The sequence below is a fragment of the Marmota flaviventris genome, chromosome 11 (assembly GCF_047511675.1).
Source record: "Marmota flaviventris isolate mMarFla1 chromosome 11, mMarFla1.hap1, whole genome shotgun sequence".
In the NCBI taxonomy this organism is placed as follows: domain Eukaryota; kingdom Metazoa; phylum Chordata; class Mammalia; order Rodentia; family Sciuridae; genus Marmota; species Marmota flaviventris.
Window position 1 is genome coordinate 74,366,753 of NC_092508.1, and position 16,478 is coordinate 74,383,230.

Below are 16,478 nucleotides of genomic sequence, written 5' to 3' on the forward strand. Positions count from 1 at the left end.
AAAAAAACTGCCTCATGGATAAAGATGAACAACATGAATTTGTATGTACCCATAATCTGCATGATTTTTTTTTATTTTCCCAGAAGCCTTCACAAACCCAGGAGTGGAAAATGAAGATTGATACCAAGTTGCAGGTTGTTTCCATGTCCATTAAGATTGAGAAGCTTTTACTAATGTCAAGGGCTTCCAGAACTCAAATCAAAAGGAGTATTATTTTAGGCAAGCATGCCATGTTGTATATTCAACTGTTTCAAAAACTTCAGCATCATCCATGGTGATGTATTAGGAAGTTAAATGTTAAATTGTTCAATGAGTTGAACAATAGAATCCGAAGTAGCAAAAATCAGGAAATACATAATAGTCATGGGAATAGAATTATCATTTCATTTTGTTATTTCTTTACACAGGTTTCATGAAGTTTCTGTCATAACACCAAATAGCTTATGTGTCTTTGAGTGAGGCACTTAATTTCTCTGGACCACCATTTGCTCCTTGATATGACAGGGCTCATTGTTGATAAATAAAATGATGTATAATAATGAAATAATGCAAAGTGCTCAGTACAGTGCCCAGAAAATGGCAATTGGTCCATACGTACTTATCATTTTTTATCATTATTAATAAAAGGAGACTATTGGGTTAAATCTCCAAAGTTCCTTCTATTTTAAAGTTTTATAAATCTGTTTTTTTTTTTTTTCCAGGTAAGTATCCCAGCTAGTTAATGATGAGCTAAGATGTGAAATGGGTTAATACTAGTAAACCTAATTTTTAAAAAAAACAAAAATATACTTGCTATGATTAGTCCTGTGAACATAAAGAGGCAGATGTAAGGAACACAGCATTCTTTGGGTGTGTATGCCACATCTAGAAAGGCTGAGAAAGAAACCTCAACTTCCAGGAAGGAAGAGGAAAGTCAGACCAAAGTCCAGAGGGGAATAGACGCCATTGGCCATTGGCCAAGATGAGCTTCCTCTTAGGAAGGACCAGAATAGAACAATCCTTGTTTTTTATGGACTTTAAATTCATTTTATTCAGCCATCTCATTTTATAGAATAGGAAACTAGAAGGTACAAAGACACCAAAGTCATACTGAAGTGCCTATAATGTGACTTCGGGAAGGCTTAGAAGTAAATGCTGCTCCCCAAAGTCTCCTTCAACCTGGCATTCGCAAATGGTCCCCAAAGTTTTGCTTCCTTAGAATTCAGAAATCTTTGTATGAGTAGGTCGATAACATAATTCATCAATCATCTTATTATAAATTAATCATACAAATCCTTTCTTAACAGATTGGATTAGTTGGTAGGTGGAGAAAAAGGGAGAAATTGGCAAGAGCAGTGAGTCCTAAAAACCCCCGACAGAAATGGACACCAAGTAGGTTTCTCTACCTTTCTTCTGGAATTGTTTTTATAACACTGGTTCACCCGCAGTGATTTCCTTTCCTCTTCCTAATAGCCTTTAAATATTGAAACTGCCAAACACATAGGGAGAAAATGAAGACCAAAGAAGAAATAGACCTTAGAGGCCCAGTTAAACTGATTATCTTCAAATACATCTGTTCCATGTTATCTGCAGGACAATCACAACAAATCCATGCCTATCACTAATTTCTTGAAAAATTAAGGAATGTTTAAATTAGCATAGAATCACCTATTTACTAGATATATCTCATGCTCAAGGAGCTTGGGTTAGGCAACAGGTTTGTAAAACGTGTAGAACACAGCCTATGCTCTGCAGGATCTTCCACAGAAAGGAAATGTTTCATGTTTTCAAGTAATTACAGTACAAAGGAGTATACAGACTTCAGAGTGGCACCAAAAGAGTACTTGAAGAGTTTAAGGAGTGTACAAAACAATTCTGACCCCAACTGGGAGGAAAACTCAAGAAATTAGAAGCTAGGGGTAAGGCCTTCAAAAGACAAAATAAAAGGAAGAGCATTAGCATAGGGTAGCTATAAAAATAAAGTAGATTTAGGGAAGTTCAATTAATCCTATTTGGCTGGATGCTAGAGAAGATAAGGGTAGAACCCTGGGGCATAGAGAAGTCCTTGAATTCCAAACAAATACTTGGAACTAGATTTCACAGGGTGGAATGGCCCCCAGAAGGGTGCAGCACAGAGGGATATGATCAAAGCAGCTTTGACATTAACACAATGAAACAAAACATCCTTTCTTTCTTCAGGTTAAATAAAAGGGAAACAATTTTGGTGAAGCTAGGACTCTGAAGTGTATTGTTTTAATCAATTTTGAAATACATTTATAAGCTTGTTGTGTTATATTGAAGTTATATAATGGCATAAAATCATGACCAATTTTTTCCCCAAACTGGTCACCTTGACCATAAATATTTTTCTTATAATATGTACAAAAACATCTAAAGTTTTCTCCTGGTCTTAGTAGTCACCAGCAGATAGATAATTAAACTCTCTTAGCAAGTCACTCTGCCATCACCAAGCCATTCTCCTCGATTCCATTTGATATTAGCGGCTTCTAAAAACCTCATTTTCATAAAATGTTTTCTGTGTTATGGTTTCTAGAGTTTGCTTTCCCTCTATATTAAAATTTTTTATAAAAAATATATATGCATAATCAAATATGAAATTCTATAAAAGCCATATTGCTATTTGAAGAACATAATGCTTGAAAAATCTAAATTAAATGGTCATTGTTCAAAAAGTATCCACATTGCAACGGCATTTCACTATTGAAAAGTTTTTACTTTTTATAGCACATGATTTCATTTTGTCTGAATAATTTAAAAGATGCTCCCAAATTGTATTCATATATATATATATATATATATATATATATATATATATATATATATATATATTTTTTTTTTTTTTTTTTTTTTTCAAAAAACCTACACCTACATTTACAACACGTTCGATACAAAATGTGTGGATTTTCCAAACCAAAGAATTCTCCAGTTCTCTGAGGACACCAACTTAGTACCCTGTGATTTAATTCAATTTTGACATCAACTGCTCAAGTGAGGGCAGAACACCTGGTTAAGGACTCACACGCACAAAACTGCCTCCCCCTACCCCCAATTTCAGACAGCCATCACAACTGACTTAAGTCCCCAGGTTATCCTTCGTTTTGTCCAACTTGACCATAAATTGAGGGTTCCCACAACTTTCTCAGGTTCACAAAACTGCTATAACAGCTCACAAAACTCAGGAAAATACTTACCTTTACAGCTTATCATAAAGGATAGTATAAGGATAGAAAGAAGCAGCCAAATATTACGCCGTGTAAGCACATGAGCAATGGTGTGGTGATTCGTGCCTTCTCTGGACAGCACTTCCAGGTATTCACAAACCTACAAGCTTTCCACACCACATAACCTTGGATTTTAAATATGTAGATGTGATTAAACAACTGGCCATTAGTGATTGGCTCAGTCTACCCAGAAGTCAAGGGTAGGGCTGGAATTTCAACTCCCTGATCACATCACTGGTGGCTAGAGGAACCAGGTCCCACCCAGAAGCAATCCAGGAACTCAAGAGAGTCACCAATAATCCTATTAATATGCAAAAAGACACTGGATCACTCCCGAAATTCCAAGGATCTTGGAAATTCTTGTATCAGGAACAGGATGAAGTTATATTTCTAATAATATCACAATATGTGACAGTAAATTTTTAGTTGAAGAAGAGATATCTCTTATTAAATGGTTCTTCCCATAAATGTTGATGAACTAATAGAATCAAGCTTGACCTACTTAAAATCAGAAATATATATATTGTTTGATAGCCTCAATGACATAGAATAAGGTATCCATTCCGAGAAATCCCTCATTTGTTGATCTCATCGTTATGGGAACATCATAGAGGGTACTTACACACTAGGTAATATAATCTTTTGGTCCATCATGTATGTGGTCCATTTTTTAATCAAAACAAAGATGTGCAGCACATGACTATATGTGTGCTGTATTATTAAACTCTAAGCTTCTCAAAAAGAATATAACTGTACTTTTTTATCCAGCATTTATTCCTCCATAATGCTGCACAAGACTATAGAATACTTAAGAAGATGAGTGTAACAATGTGATATGTAGTGCTTCTTTCTGAAGCAGTTTCTGTACTTAGGGCAATCCCATGAGTCCAAGTATTGACAAGTAGAATCAAGTTTTGGAAAACCGACATGAAAGCATCAACATATTCCCAAAGTAAAGAGAAAAATAATGATCTCAAAATTGCTTCCCTTCTCTAATACCCAAAGCTGCAACTAGGCAAACCTCCCACTACCCCAAGACACATAAACATATTAAAGTTAAGAAAGAGAGGATAATTTATGGATGACACACAAGAAGTGACTTGTTGGGTTAACTGTATTTTTTTTTTGGGGGGGGGGGGGTTTCAGGGCTGAGGATCAAATTTTCCTTTATGAAAATAAAAAGAAAACGTAAGGAGGAAAGCAGTTAACTGCCTTCTAGTATTTTGAAGTTTACTGCCTGCCTGATACATCACTGACAATTTTACACATGTTATATATTATTATACCTATTTTCCAGTGACACAATTGAGGCTTAGTGAATTTAATTAGGCCACTTAAGGCCAAAATCTTTGGTTTTTTCGACTTAGCTAGTTTATTAAGTGCTTATTACAAGGTAGTCATCACAATAAACAGAGATCTGCAAGAGTGCAAGACAAACCAAGCCCTACTCTCACAGAACTTCAGTTCTGGAGCTAAAACAGAAAACAAATAACTACATGGATAATTTCAGAGTTATTATAGTTTGCCAATGAAAATGATACAGCTTTTAAGAGCTATAAATGATATTAAGCAATTCCAAAAACTAAATGGGGAGGGAATTAAACCTACTGACAGTTGGTATATTTGTGACCCTCTTTTTAATTATGGACCAGCCAAACAACTTTATATTTTAATAAATCAAAAGGAGGTTAAGGCAGAGCTTCAATGGTGCTTAGTATCTCTATAATGCACCCATTGAAAAATATATATTTCATTTGGTCTTTTTAAAAAATTCTTTATAACATAAAGTGACAGAGCTATCAAAGTGCATAGATCTAACAATGTGGATTCTCAAAACTAAAATTTCATCCTTATGTATTATTCACTAAGGTATTGCTACATTATTTTGAAAGAGCTGAATTGCTAAAATCCAGGAAGTATTATAACTTGACATAATGTTCCTGTGAGAAACACCAGGAGGTTTCAAGACCCACATCAGCAAGGTTCCGCAGGCTGCACGTGGTATCCCTTGGGCAATAACATCCAGTTGTCATATGATGGTCACCAAGAACTGTGGGACTTAGAGACTTGGAATAGTCAGTAGTTAGGACAAAGTGCTTGGTTCCAATGTGAGGCTTACCATTACCCTCCACACTCCAAAAGAAAAAGAAAAAAAAAATCACATCTCTTAAATTTGGAATGTATGCAAAATATTAACAATTTTAAGCAATAAAAACTCAGTGTAACTTACTAACTTCCTTCCCTCACCTATTTATACAAGTAGACTAAATTAGCTGTTAGCTATTTCTATAGTTGCCTCCTATGATATTTATAATGTGTTGTGTAATTTGGGTTGTCCCTGTCACTGAGACTTGGTGAGAATATGTGTTTGTAAATTACTTTGGAATTCTTGAGGAAGGCTTTCCTAGAGTGAATGTTCCTCTGAACAAGGTGGAAGACAGTCTAGAGACCATCTGGAGAAGCAGCACTTCATTCACCCAGATGCACCTTCTTGCCAAAGCACTTTGCAAATCTATTTTTGCTGATCAAAGTTACTACGTGGAAAGTGGAGGCTGTTTTAAGTTCATCAGTGTATACCTTCCGTTTCCTCTAAAGACGGTCACACCCCGGTAAGCTGAGTTTCTCAAAGAAGCTTCTGTCCCCTTCGAGAATGGTTCCCACCCTTGCCTCAGAAAGAAGCAACAATCCCTTCTTATCAGATTAGTCACATTCACAAGCTAAAAGTTTGCATATACTTTCACAGAGATACCAAACCCCGCCCTAAAGCCCTGCCACTTTTCTAAGTGTTACAAATGCAATAAACCCTAGTTCCCCTCCAAAACGTAAACAGTTAAACCCCAAATGAGAACGAGTCTTCCGTGGATGGGGAGAAATTCTAAATCCTTCTCCAGTTTCCCGCCACCACCACCTACCGCAACACCAGAGCCCCACAAGAATCGCCGGGATCAGAAAGGGACCACTCCCCCCTAGAACCCCAGGGACCAGGAGGGGGATCGCCCAGGAAACACACACCTGAGATTAATCTTCACGCGCGAAGGGGCAACGGGCAGGAGCACCTAGTTCCTCCAGCCAGGGCGGAGTCAGCCTCCCCCCCAGGATCTGAGGCTCGGCCCTGTGCTCGCAGCGAGGCGCGCGGGGATGTCACTCGGGTCAGGCTGGGCGAGTGTAACCCGACGCGCCCTGCACGGCCGGCCCCCGCCTCCCGGGCGACTTCCTCCTCCCCCTCCAGCGCCGCCTCCCTCCCGTCGGGCTGACCCTGGCGGCCGGGCCGCCGCATCCAGGCGGGTACCTAGGGCCCAGGCTCCTCCGGCCCAGCGGGGAAACACGGAAGTGAGCTGTGAACCAGGGTCGGGGTTGGGGGGGGGGGGGGGGCGAGCGAGTGAGGTCTCTTCTGCCCAATGAATATGACTACACGGGGACACGGGGACACCGGTCCGGTTGGCTAGGACCGCGCCGCAGCGGACGTAATAGCCTTAGCCCCAAGCTGCGGTTCCTGTTTTGCGCCTTGGCCATGCCGAACTCCAGCCTCACCGCCCCGCCTTGCCAGCTGGCTGGCAGACGGGAAAGCCAGGGCTGAGCTAGGCCGGGGAAGCCGGTGGAGGTGTCGGATTTCCTGTCCCCTCCCCACGCGGGCCACCCACGCCATCTGCCCGAGAGAGGGGAGACACTCGTCCGCCCGCAGGCCGGCAGAGGTGGCTTACCTGATTTCTCGTCGCCCGCCCCCAGATCTGGCTTCCCCTACTCGGCACCGCTGGGTAGGCAGGCTTCCCTGGGCCTAGAGACGCGTCTAGGAGGCAAGCGGACCCCTGGGACCCCGCCGTAAGAGCCCAAGTCCCTCACCCCGGCTGCCCCCAGCCGCGCGCACTGGAGGCGCGCCAGGCCCCCTGACCCCCTGCCAGAATGTCAGCGTTGGGACCCGCAGAGAAGACCAAGCCCAGTCACCAGGGGGTGGGATGCTGAGCACAGGCTCCTTGGGCCCAGCCTCGTACAGGTGGGGGGAGGAGGCAAGCCACTGCAGTTGAGTAACAGGCTTCCCACTTGCACCCCGCAAACCCGACCCTGCCCACTGAGCATGCCCACTCCAGCTCACTTATTGGAACTTTGAGGGCTAGACAAGTCCAAGGAAGGCTTAGATGGGGTTCTAATGGACCCTGCTTCTTTGAAGATTTTTCCACAGAAGACCCCTAAAATGTTTTTAAGGTGGCATTGGAAAGTACCCAGGTATAGTCTGAAAGACTCTACAAATTAAGGCAGCCAAATTAGTTTGAACAACAATCTCAGAGTTGTTTTTGTTGTCTTGCTTTTTAAATCAAATATTGTCATTTATTTAAGATGATTAAACAGCAGAATTCCTACAAATTGAACTATAGGAATGTGTAGATTCATTGAGTCCCAAACTCAGCAACTTCAGCGAGTCAACCATTCTCTATACAGTGGAACACTGGTTCTCAGCCTTAGACCTACATTAAAATTGAGGAACCAAAAATGAACAATACCAGATTTCCATCCTTACACCCATTGGATGAGTCTGAAGGCAAGACCTGAACATCCTTATAATTAAAAACAGTGGCTATCAGAAGTATAGCTTTGGGGGCTGGAGATGTGGCTCAAGCAGTAGCGCGCTCGCCTGGCATGCGTGCGGCCCGGGTTCGACCCTCAGCACCACATACAAACAAAGATGTTGTGTCCGCCAAATACTAAAAAATAAATATTAAAAAATTCTCTCTCTCTCTTTCTCAAAAAAATCTTCAAAAAAAAAAAAAGAAGAAGAAGAAGAAGTATAGCTTTGGGACCACTCAGCATCAGCATCACCTAAGAACTTGATAGCAATGCAAATTCTTTTTCACTCTAGACTACCTGATTCATAAACTCTGGGACGGGCTTAGTAATCAGATTTAACCAGATACTCTTGCGCACTAAAGTTTGAAAACCATTGTTTAAAAGCTACCATAGGAGATTATAATGAGCAGCCAAAGTTGAGAACGCTTGTAATATACCAATGCTTTTCACATTTGTTTTTTCAAATCTTTTATCTATTTCAGTAAATTACTCAACAAAGAAATATAATCTGGTGCCAGTCCTGGATTTCCTTCCCACTAATTCTCCCAGAAAAGTTCAGTGCTTGGAAAATGGAGACCATCTCTTATACCACTTTTTACTATGGTGCCTATCATAGTTCCTATAGTAGATGTTTTAAGTGTTTACTGATTGAAATGAATGCTTATGTGAATTATTGGTTCCAGGCCCTCCTGTGTCTGCTTTCCCCCAAGTCCTCATCACCTTGCTAGCTACAAAGCCCACAGGGATCTTTTCATCAATAACCCATGGCCATCTGTCAGACCTCCATCTGACTTGGATATGGGAGAAGGTAGAGTAAAAAGCATTGGACATGATTTTACTTGCCAAAGTAAGGGCCTGAAGAAACAACAGAAAGCAGAAGGAGGGTAAACATCCAGTGGGAATCCAGAAGACTACAGAAGAAAAAAGATTTGTATAGAGAACTGGTAAAGGAGAAGAGTCAAGGTTGTTAATCTGATCAGCCTGCAACTGAGATTGAAATTCTTTTCCAAAATTACACATCTCTGCTGTGCATTTCCCGGCTCTCCATATACACATCTCATCTCAATTATTGCCTTGAATAAAATAAATTAAATAAGAAATTGTTATATAGGAGATTATTTCATTTACTGGATAAAAACATTGCTGGCTAGTAATTATCCTGAGCATAATTTGTTTAGAGCATATAGAAATGTTAATGTTTTAGAAATGAAATACTAGATAATTTTAAATTGTGTAGATTTATAATTCTGCTTTAAGATCCCACAGAAACTTATAAAAATAGTATTCTCTATTTACTCCATCAAAGTTTTCTAATTGGAATAAAACATAAAAACACATTTTCCTTGTAGTCTAATACTTAATGCTTTAAAAGGCTTTTAAAGATACCGTTTATGAATACCTGAAGCAGCTTTCAGCCTTCTTGTCTCTGCCCCTATCTCTCACCCTTATTGTGACAAGAATTTCAGTCAAAGAGTTTGGTTGGTGATTGGAATACCTAACAGGAACACAATTTCCCATGTGTCTAAGCAATTTCTTTTCATTATTAAAATAATTTCAAAGGGAAAAGGGGTATAATTATGAATTTAGGAATTGTTCTTCAGAATTATTATTCCATAAACCATATTTAAAACAAAAACACTTCTCCCTAAACACTACTGCTTCTTTTTACTCAAGGAATTAAAGCAAGCCAAATGAAAACAGGTTTAGGGATTACAAAGAGAAAACAGGGGGCAGGGAATGGAAACATTGATCATAACCACATTGAGAAGCATAAATTAATCATTTCAGCAGGAACAATCTTGAAGACCAAGACTTCAGGGAAGTTAAGAGTCTCAAATATTTCTCCTTGCCATCATAAGCATGACTAAGCACTTGGAAAGAAACTATGTTTACTGTTTTTCAGATTGCCAGTATCAGATAACTTTGGTGCCACCTAACTCTTTTCTTATGTACCCAAGAAAACTTCAGGACAGTCATGGGTTTCCACTTTCACATAACTACAAAACCTGAAGTTTTCTCCTTTTCCTTCCTTCCTGTCTTACCAAAGACTTGAGTGCCTTCCATTCACTTATTTCATCTTTCTAGTACTTTCAAGTGAATTTAAATCATTGCTTATACTACAGCATAACAAAATGAGCAAGAAGTTCTTCCTTTCCCAAGCCTGAAGTGTTGACCACCTGCTACTAAGACATCTGAAACCCAGCTGCTACCGGTGAAACTTGCCGAACACAGAGAACCCACTGATGTTACTGAACCAAGCCTGTTGTGTCCACATTGCAGTATGTCAATCTCTGAAATAAGAAGCTTTGCAAAAAAGTTTCTTCATGGAGTGGGGAGACCCAACATTTAAATACACCTACCCAAGTGCTTGGGGAGGTGCATCAGATAAAGAAGCAGGACTGGCTGGGCATAGTGGCAAATGTCTATAATCCTAGAAACCAGGGAGGCTAAGGTAGGAGGATCACAAGTTCAAGGCCCTCCTCAGCAATTCAGCAAGATCCTGTCCCACAATTAAAAATTAAAAAATAAAAAGTGCTAGGGATGTAGCTCAGTGGATATATCTCAGATGTCCCTGATTTCTATTCTAAGAAAACACACACACACACACACACACACACAGGACGATGAAGAGGCAGGTGGCCTGAAGCATGGGAAAAGGTGATTGGAGATGAAGTAATCAATGGTTTGTGCTTACATAAAATTCTTGAGTCTTCTATGTGTTTAGGGTAGATTAGTTCAAAAATGTGTATTTCCTCGTGTAAAGTTATTCCTTTTAGGTCTACTTATCTCTTGTAATAGATTTCTTTTCATGTTGCTCTCATTACATTATATATTTTTTGTTTGGTTGGTTTTTTTCTCTCAGAATCTTAGTGCATTGAAGACAGAAACTGCCATGTTTTATGGAACTCTTCAGTTCTTTGCACAGTGCATGATAATTAATAGATGTTCAACAAAGATATGATGAATTTATTTATATATTTAGAATGGCTGTTTTCAGGATATTTCATTTCCCAAAAAACCAGTCATTCTATATTCTCATCTTGATGCCTGCTTAGAATCTGCACTTCTGTACAAACTGTATGTTGAAAACTCTGCTTCATCTTTCTAAAATATTATATAAATTCTGTAAGCCAGGATCTGGGGTTGTGGCTCAGTGGTACAGCACTTGCCTGCCATGTGTGGACCTGGGTTTGATCCTCAGCACCACATAAAACTAAATAAGCAAAATAAAGGCATTGTCCATCTATAACTAAAAATATATTTTTAAAAAATTCTGTAAGCCAAAACAGACAGACAAAAACTAGAAAACTTCATGGATCTTCATGGGATGCATTTCAGAAAATGGGGGCATTAGGGTGGGCTTTTCAGTCTTCTGAGGTCAAAAGTCACCACCCCTCAGACACCTGTGCAGGCATAAGTGAAGTCGGATATTTCAACAAAAGCAGCTTCATGTCCCTGAAAAGTAACCTAGGCAACCATTATCATCATGACCCATAAATCAGAGGGTATAAAGCTAATAGGAAACTAGTAATATACTGTTTAGTCGCATGACCTTCAAAACTAGTGATTTTTTTTTTAATTCAACTAAAGGCAAGTAACCAAAAGTAAATAGAACTAAAGGGATCAGACAAGCTTTCTGTCAGTTTCATTGATGATTCTACCATGCCCTTTTAATAGCCATTTACCACAGACCTGCTGTCAAATATTTTAATCCCAGATCATTTCTAAAGATATGCAAAATTTCCCCAAAGTCAAATAAATTCACTGGTCACTGAAGATCATAATTAAAAATATATAATATTAGAAGAGAAAGGGGCCATAAATGTTATTAACCTCCACGCTTCTGTTTTACAAATGGTGAAACCAAGGCTTACCTAAGATTACAAGGTTAGCTAAACATAGAACCAATACTACAAAGAGAAATGGCTTGTTATCAAGAACTCTGTATGAGCTTCACATGCATCCTCTTATTCATTCACCAACGACAATCTGGTTCTCTATCCTCCCAGAGCCTCAATATCCTCATCAATGAGGGATGTTAGTAGTAAACATTCACAAAGTGTTTACCTTGTGTCAGGTTACATATCCTAACAAAATATGTAAGGTTTTTTTTGGGGGGGGGGGATTTTGAAAACTAAGGAAACTGAGGTACAAAACTGTGAGCAATATGCCCAAGTCAACATAGCTAGCAAATAGCCAAACTAAACTTGAAAGGGATAATATGTGTAAAATACCTGGTATATAGGTGGTCAATAAAAATATCACCAGTCAGTTCGTTTCCCTAAACCATGGTCATTCTGGTTCTTGATCTAATTTCCTGCCAAGACACTTTGTTCTGAACTTTAAATTTTCACTTTCTTTTCTATTTTATTCTTTAAGTTTGGTGTATTTTAAGTAGTTTACAGGAATTAAGAAGTACTAAATATACCTGTAATCTTATCCATTGTTAACAGTAGTTGCAAACACTAAGAAGCTAACCAAGAACTAAATACAGTAGTTCTCCATCAATTCATTACTTGAATTCCTTTTTGTTTATTTAGTTTTGGGGATACTGGGAATTTAACCAAGGACTTCACACTTGCTAAGCAAGTACACTACCACTGTGCTACATCTGCAGCCATTACTTTGTAAATTCTTAACAGCAGAGTTATAGATAGCTAAAAATATCCAACAGAAAGTCTTCCCATGTCAGTGATTCTCAGAGTTAAGATCAGGAATGAGGTGAAAATATATGATCCTTGAAAAGATGAAATAAAAATACTAAATATATTTTAAATGGGTACTTTAAGTTTTATTCCTGGTTTATAAGAATCTGGGAAAGTATTCTTAAAATAAACGTTTAAAGCATCAATATAAAGTGGCACTGAGAAACTTAGATTTAAATGTCTTGAGGGTAAAAGAAATCTGTACTTCTTTCCTAGACTGTCACCCACTTTTTCCTAGGATAGGATAGAACTGAAAACAAGCTTTTGCAAATGTTGGTGGAGTAAACTCAAAAATATTGTCTCTGGAACACAGCCTCCTATTTAACAGCAACAGGAAAGTTTTGGGTAAGCAGAAATGTCCTAAGAAACACATGCAGAGAACATGAATAAGTATTAGGTTCTGATGTGGGAGCTGAAATGAAATGGAGAACTGGATTCAAAAGAAAGTCAGTTATCATCTCTGTGTAAGAGGTAACTGAGCCCAGGACAAACAGCCCAAGAAACTGGATCTTTGCTTAGTTCTGCATTGGAGTAGCTGTTATGTAACTTGGAGGTGGTTTAAATCTCAGCAGTAAATGCTTAAAATAAACTTGACCACCAGTTTTAATGTTACAAGACCATTTAAAATAATTAATGAATCTGAACAGCAAAAAATAGAACAATAACAAAATTAATATTTGTCTCTGTACAATGATCAACTTTACAATGAGGGTGTTGTTTCTTAATTCAGCAGCCTTGACCTATGCATTAACCTAGTTTCTGCCAGGCCAAGAAGAAGACTTTTATATCCAGAGAGAAAGGCTAGTGGTAACAGGAGCTGTTTCCTCAGCAAATACTTTGGCCTCAAAACCAAATCCCCCTCTATCAATAAAATCATCATACAAAGCCTAAAGAAGAACAGTACAGCATCTTTCTTCCGTTTTCCTTGGGTTACAAACTGCAGTTCATTTTTGAAAGAACTCTATAGGAGGGTATAAAACAGAAGTGAATGGCTCAATGTGACATCCGTTAAGGAGAAATTTTTAAAATGTAATAGAAAAAAATCCATCTTAAAATTCTCTAGACCACACTGAAAATAAATAATTTTATTCATTTTGTGCCTACCTTTTAACCCTCTCCAAGTTTCTGAGAATTGAAATGACTTGACATATCATTAAAAGCTCGAAATCGGTGTCATGGCACCTAAAATTTTTTTTCTGGCAAATTTAGAGTAACGTGTGTTCTAAAAATATTTCAATAACCAAATGTGGAGCAAGACAATTTTTCTTAAGCATATGCTCTTCACTATCAACCTGATTCTCTCATAATTTTGAAGTGGAACAAAAGTCCTGCCTTCACAAAGGCCTTCCTAAAGTGGGTCTCAAAATAATGCAGACTAAAATTGTACTTTTTCCCTAGACACAATTTTTGCACCTAATCTTGTGTCAAGGGAAAGCACAGACTAATAAAAGTTAAATCAAAGATTAAAAACTACAGTGTGATAGACTGAATTATGGCCTCCCAAAAGACAGTCATATCCTAAATCCTGGAACCTAGCAATGTTAACTTACATGAGGGGAAATGGATTTTGCAGATGTGATTAAATATCTTGAGATGGAAAGATTATCCTGAATTTTCAGTGTGGGCCCTGAATACAGTCATATATATTATTTAAAAAGTATTAAGGAGATTACAAATATCTCCATTCTATATAGACAGAGTGTAAAAGACAGTGTGAACATGGATGCAGAGATTAGAGAAATACAAACACAATCAGAAAATGAATGCCAGAAGCCACCAGAAGCAAACAGAAACACAAAATAGATCCTCCCTTAGGACCCCCAAGAGGAGTGTAGCCCTACCAAATCCGTGATTTCAGCTCAGTGATACTGATTTTGGACTTCTGGCCTTCACAGCTGTGAGCCAATAAATTGTTATTGTTTATACCACTAAGTTTGTGTCAATTTTGTTATAGCAGCAACAGAAAACTAATACAGCTTGTTAGAGTCTGTAAACAAGTCAAAATAACACCTGGCATTTTGCCAGGGGAATGTTAGAGTTCGTAAACAAGTCTGGATGGTGCCTGGCAAAATGGCAGAGGGAGTGGTTTGAGAAGTAACAAAAGCGAGCCATTAAGTGTGGAGATTCCTGATTGGTTGACTGCTGTATCTAGTTTATGTTAATTAGATAAGCTGTGTGGAATGTATAAATACTGCTCCTGTCCTACAATAAACGGCTCCCACTCCTGCTGTATCAATCTACACAAGTTGTTCGTCGCCCCCCTGCGGCAACAACTACCTCTATTTGTTTTCCTTTGGCAGTGATTCTCATCTTCCATTCTAAAGCTAGGCCTTTTATACATCACTGACATTTTTGGTGTGTTTTATATTCAGAATGACAAAGCAATTCACAACCATGCAAATAGATCAAGTTTTTACCTTGTGGGACATCCAAGCAACACCAGTCTTGTAAAATTTGAAAGATGCCTGGCTCTGTGTGTATGTGTAAAGAAATGCTAAAACAAGGTTGAAAAAAATCATAATATAATTTGAATGTTAATAATTAGCAGATATTTATCAGAAGGAATGCTTCAACAGCTCTCCCAATATATATATATTGCCGCAGTCTGGCTGGGCACAAAATCACGAGCCACCACACAGCTTGTAGATTCAAACAGCAACTCTTTATTCCCGAACTCACACCAGCCGTCTACAAACACGTTCTGGGGAAATCCACGTTCTCTGCCCAAAATCCACATTCTCTGTCCAAATCCACCTCCACTGGGCTTCTGTCTCCCAAAAAATACTGTCTGAATCCCGTGAGAACTCAAGGGGAACTCAGGCAGCAGGATACGCCCTATTCCCAGCAGGAATAATCTTAAACCTGGAACGCCCTAAACCGGAACGCCCTAAACCCGATTATCCTAAACCAGGAACACCCTAATCCACCCTGGTCCTTGAGCAAGGTCACCTACATGCAATGTCACTGCAAAATGTCCTATTTCCACGAGTCCTTCCACTAAGCAACATGGGGTACGCTGGCAAGGAAATTGTCATACCTACTTGGCTAATGGCTCCCAGCAATATATATATATATATATATATATATATATATATATACACACACACACACATATATATATAAACTTAAATGTATGGTCTGTAGTAAACAGATTGGTATATCACTCCAATCCTCCTTCACACAGGACTTATTCTTCACCTGCTAGAAGCATCTTCAGCCAACTCCTTCAGAATTCACCTAGAGTACAGAGAGCTTCCTCATTCATAGTCCCTCCTTTGCTGGGCCAGTCCTCATCCCATGATAGAATGAGACTGGGGTAGAAAGACTGAGCTAGATAATTGGGAAATAACTCTGATGGCATGTGTGTGTTCTAAAACTCCCTTAGGGGTTGATCAAGGCTTTTTTGAGACTCCATCACAATCCTACTTCTCCCTCTGCCCAATCCCATTTCTGTCCTCTTTCTTGCATAAGTATTAACCCTAATTAGTAACCTGTCATTCCCTGTCTCAATATCTGCCTGCGAAAAAACCAGTCTGCATAGGGCCCTTTGTGGATACAAGGCCTAGATGACAAAAAACCTTGACTTTGCAGAATTTTAAATTCATTCTTACCTCCTTGTTCTAACTTCTCCTTTGGGACTACATATTTTTGTCCAGTTCAAATAGCAAACCAATTCCTGGAGCTGTACACTGTGTTCTGCACATGGAAGGATACAAGACTAATGTGAATTACCAAATTCTCCTCATAGACTACTTCCTTTAAGGTGTTTCTAACCTCAGTCATTCAGGGAATATTTGCTGAGTGTACATATGTGCCAGACACTGTAATTCTCCTCAAGGGCATATGCTCTCATTACTCAGCCCACACTGAAGCATGTGCTGCAAGTCAAGGTTCATATATGCCTCCAGAGTGGGATAAAATGAGTTTATTAAGCAAGTATAAAAAAAAGGGGGGTGGTGGGGTCTGTAGAAAATTGGGGAAACATGCCACT

At 39.0% G+C, this 16,478-nt stretch overlaps 1 protein-coding gene across 3 annotated transcripts in view; it reads right to left on the bottom strand.

Annotated features, from left to right (window-relative positions):
- Gpd2 (glycerol-3-phosphate dehydrogenase 2) overlaps positions 1-6,401 on the bottom strand; it is a 253,620-nt gene extending 247,219 nt beyond the window's left edge. For 2 of the 3 annotated variants that reach the window (XM_071619170.1, XM_071619168.1), the window contains exon 1: positions 6,234-6,401. The gene's annotated coding sequence lies outside the window, so the exon portion shown is untranslated. The remainder of the gene's footprint in view (positions 1-6,233) is intronic. The other variant, XM_027937963.3, reaches the window with a different exon arrangement.
- Positions 6,402-16,478: the final 10,077 nt, after the last annotated feature.